At 30.0% G+C, this 4,728-nt stretch overlaps 1 long non-coding RNA gene across 4 annotated transcripts; it reads left to right on the top strand.

Annotated features, from left to right (window-relative positions):
• Nucleotides 846–3,522, top strand: LOC107618320. 4 transcript variants are annotated; one of them, XR_002362080.1, is made up of 8 exons: nt 846–1,018; nt 1,098–1,162; nt 1,345–1,633; nt 1,817–1,941; nt 2,638–2,773; nt 2,916–2,953; nt 3,073–3,148; nt 3,233–3,522. It is a non-coding gene; the product is annotated as an uncharacterized LOC107618320 (long non-coding RNA). The 4 variants fall into 4 exon arrangements; XR_002362079.1 differs by having other exon boundaries at nt 848–1,162; nt 2,919–2,953; XR_002362078.1 differs by having other exon boundaries at nt 848–1,162.

The following is a 4,728-nucleotide window of genomic DNA, read 5'->3' as shown; positions in this document are numbered from 1 at the left end:
TGTTACGTTATATATTTATAACAAAAATATCTAATATTTATTATAAATTTATTTTAACTTTATTTTTTCTAAAAATAATATTTTTTATATATTTATAACAAAAATATATAATATTTATTGTAAATTTATTTTAATTTTATTTTTTTGTAAAATAATATTTGTTATATATTTATAGAAAAAATAGTTTTAATTTATATGATTATTTAATATTATTTTTATTGGTATTTTTTAATTTTTATAATTATTTAATTAATGTTAAAAAATTGTTGTTTGATAAATAATTGTTGTAATAGTTATAAAATCGTTCTTTAAAATAGTCAAAGAGAACCGTTTTATTTCGTTGCTATAACGTAATAAAAAATTGAACTTCAACAGTAACAATGTAAAAACCGTAGTCTAAGACCATCTAATAGAACGATTTTAGAGTGTAGCATTTTGGCAACGATTTTTATGCGTTTCTTTTGTACAATTATTTAAACAACAAGCAAAAACTGTTGCTTAAAAACAAATCATGGTAACGGTTATAAAACCGTTCTTTAAAATAGTCAAAGAGAACGGTTTTAATTTGTTGCTAGAAAATAATGAAAAATTGAATTCAATAGTAACACTATAAAAAACTGTTGTCTAAAACTATCTAAGAGAACGATTTTAAGGCGTTGAAAAATTTGGCGTTGCTAAAGGCCATATTTGTTGTAGTGTGCATTTACCTGATTTGTTGGTTTTATTTATATCACTTTGCATATGTATATTTTTATGAAAATTATTTGAGGCATTGGTATAATGAATCCCACTTGTTTGAATATAATTAACAATTATGTGTTTTTCGTTGTTTCAACTTGTCAAGTGGCAAGAACTTAATGTAATACAATATATATACACTAACTCTGTGGTAACCTTTGGTACTTTCTTAAACTTTGGTCATAAATTCTCTATGAATGAGATATTCTCTTGGTGATACTGCTCAAGTGTTTCAAGTTTTAATTGAGATCATATTTAATAATAATGTTTCCTGCACCTGGTATTTCTACTGGCATTTTGAGTTCCATGTATAGTAAAATAATTGTTGTTCTTTTCAGCATTTAACTGTTTATATATAGTTGAAGGTCTGGCTTTTGTTAATAGTGTATATTGGGTGCATTTTGATGAAGTATTTTCTGACAAGGTAATTAGCTTCTTTATTCTACAACTTCATCATTTCTTTAAAATGATTGTGAATTTTACTTCAAACTTGGACTACTCCTATGTGATACAGAAAAGATGCAATATTATGACAATTCAATAATTTTCGTGATTCCTATATAAGTTCTAATTTCATTTTTCTTGATTGGAATGTATGTAATGCAGATCAAATTGAGTTGCTTGTGCCCATGTAGATCAATAAATTAAACAAATAGTCGCAATTGGAAAGCTTAAGAGCCGAGACAAAAAGGAAAGTGCATTTGAAGTGGCAAGAGAGAGTGAAAGAAATGGGTCAGGCATTTCATCGAGCATCTGGAAGAATACGAACTTCATCCGAAGTCATTATTCCCAAACCTAAGAAGGTCGTCGATCCACCGCCCCCACAGAAGGTGGATGTTTCCAAGACCGCCGCACAACCACAAGACACACTAAACGCCGATAAGTTACTTTAAAGGTTTTGTGGTTCCCGAAAATTTTTAGCTCATTTCGTTCCTTACTTAGAAAATCGTATTATTATTATTATTATTATTATTATACCTTTTTCTTTTTAATTGTGGATTTTGACTTTGAAAACTGTGAATTTGTGATCGTTAATGGTGCTGTTTGATGGCATTGGTGGTGGTTGTGTTTGTTTAAGATGGTGGCTCTAAAGTTAACTTGGAGAATGTTCTGGAAGAAAGAGATCCATAATACGATGCCGTGCTTGGTCAAATGCTTGGTAGAATTACTACAAAGCCCGGGGGAAAATTCGAAATGAGTGAGGTCAGTTTCTTTTCCATTTTAATTCCATGCAAAATTTGTTAATATTGTTTCATCATCAACAATGGAATTAACATTGCATATGATACAGAAATATAAAATTAAGAGTATAAATAGGAGTAGCTTTATTGTGATTGGTTTATTAGTGAATTGTTATCATTGAGTTTTGATTCATTGATTCTTCTCTATGAACTGTTAGTCAATTTTCCTATTGAGCTTGGGTTCATTCTTACTCTTGACATAATTAGATTCTCGTTTGTTTGAGTCTTCATTTGAACCTGTCAAGTTTGTTAAGGCACTTAATATTCTAAAATTTACTGAGTTCATAGTGAATAACACAATTTTAATGGTCTAAGCGTTGCTCTTGCTGCAAAATTTACCATGTGGCAGCCTCATCATGTAGTTGATACTTTTTTTTTACAGGCTTTTGTGGTAGAGAAATCTAAGATGCCTATGCCAATGTTACGAGATACAAAACCATATTCTGGTAGCACTAAACAAAATAAGTAATTAATAAAACAAAGGTAATTAGACGAAACTGATATGATGAAAAAGTAGAGATAGTGGTCAGTGTGTGTAGATTTGCTTTACTTGTGGTAACTGATGGTGGCAGTAGTAATAGCAACTAGGACATAGTATAGAAAAGAGAATTTCGAAGATTTTTTACACGTGAGATGAACATGTGAATTTTTATGACAGGTGGTGGTTACGCCTGGAGGTTGTTGGAGTAGGTTCAAGACTTACTCAACAATACAAAGAATGTTGGAAATTTGGGGGTTTGTTTTCACTTTCATCTTCAAGGCTTAGCTCAATAATCAGAAATTCACTTATAAAGGTTAGGCTTTTCTCAACTTTTAAACTTGACTGTAGATTATGCATTAGTTATTCTAAGAAATTGGAATCATGGGGTGTTAGTTTTATTGAGTTTGAAGGAATTTTTTTAACGTGTTAATCTGGGGTTTTTTTTATCTCCTCAGCAGCGGTGGCTATATTTATCCCTATAATTTAAAAAGAGGTACATAATAAAGCATTATTCCTTACTGGTTTGGATTTCTGGTATTATAAAGTATTTGAGTAATCGAGTTATTGCAATCATAAACCATCTACAAGTGATGTTAATGTATGTGATATTAGGAAAATTTACTATGAGCTGTGGAAATTAGAACCAAAGGTTAATCACTTAATAACGGAGTGTGGGTAACAACAGCAGGTAGTATTAATATTATTATAATATTAGTTTGTTCATATAGAATATTGTTCATTGATGCATGATTTGTCTTATTTGGGTTTTCAGTAACACGGGATCACAAGAAATTGTTGAAGAGGACAAGAGAGAGTTTCTTGTGTTGAAGAGTTGCTTCTGAAGTAATTGCTGAAGTTGAATACTATTGAGGTTGAAGGTGAAGCGAAGTTGCGGAGAAAAGTTGAGGAATAAGTTACAAGTACAATTGTTAGCTTTACATGTTTGGATTAAGTTGAGATTTTTTGAATTTATATTTTATGGATTATGACTATGTAAAACTTGTAGAATTCAACTTTTGAAATACATTGTTGCTATTTTTATAAAACTTGTGGGATTGAGTTTAAATTTGTTGAAATATAATGCTATTTATTATTTTGTTGATAGACACATATAAATTATTATTTAGAATAGAAATATTTTTTACAATATTTAATAAAAGAAAGCTTTGATGTTGGAGAGAATATGACAGTCACTAAATACAGGAAAAAACTGTCACAAGAATAAGTAACTTAGTAACGGTTTTAAATCGAAAAACTGTCACTAAAAATATTGTGACGGTTTAAATAGTCACTAAATATGCCTAAAAACGGTCATAAGAACTAGTAACTTAGTGACGGCTTCAAATAGTTTCTAAATATTGTGACGGTTTAAAATAGTCATGAAATATTAAAAAAAAAAATGTCACAAAATTTAGTAATTTAACGACAGTTTCAAAACGTCGCGAAATACAGTATAAAAAACACATTTACAAGTGTTACAAATTAGTGACGATTTTATACTTTGAAAACCGTCACAAATAACTTAGCGGCACTCCTTACCAACGGTAGTCTAAAACCATCACTATGTCAGCTGGCAACGCTCAAATCTGTGACGCTTTTTTTAACCGTCGCAAAACTATTTAGTGACCGTGAAAAGTGTCACCAAGCATTAAAAAAAGCCGTCGCCAAAATGCTGTTTTGTTGTAGTGTTGAATGAATTAAAATTTTGAATTTGTATTTCTCTAAAAATTTCTTGTGTCATTTTCAACATATTTCTTGTGTCATTAACCTAAAATTTTTGTGTTAAGGAGAAGATGATGATAATGACGATGATGATGATGATGATGACGACGATGATAATGTCAATGATGATAATGAAGGAGAAGGAGTAGGAGGAGGTTAAAGAAAAGGAGAAAAAAATCAAACGAGAAAATGATGATAATGAAGGTGGAAGAGGAGGAAGAAGAAGAACATGAACCAAAATGTAAACATGCGTATATAAACTTGATGATAATGAAGGAAAAAGAGGAAGAGGTTAAAGAAGAGGAGAAAAAATCAAACTAGAAAAAAAGATGGTGAAGAAGAAGAGGAAGAAGATGAAGAAGAGGTGGAGGGAGGAGGAAGAGGTGGTGGTAGAGAAGGAAATGGTGATGATGATGATAACTATAATGATGATAAAGAACATGAACCAGAAAATGTAAATGTATATAAATTTGATTTGGTTGGATTTGGTTAAAAAATTTGGTTGTCTAGTATTTTTTATTAAAAAATAGATTTATTCTTAAAAAA

This window comes from Arachis ipaensis, chromosome B01 (genome assembly GCF_000816755.2).
Source record: "Arachis ipaensis cultivar K30076 chromosome B01, Araip1.1, whole genome shotgun sequence".
NCBI classification, from domain to species: Eukaryota; Viridiplantae; Streptophyta; class Magnoliopsida; order Fabales; family Fabaceae; genus Arachis; species Arachis ipaensis.
Note: the sequence above shows the minus strand (reverse complement) of the source record. Positions and strands in the feature narration are given on the sequence as shown.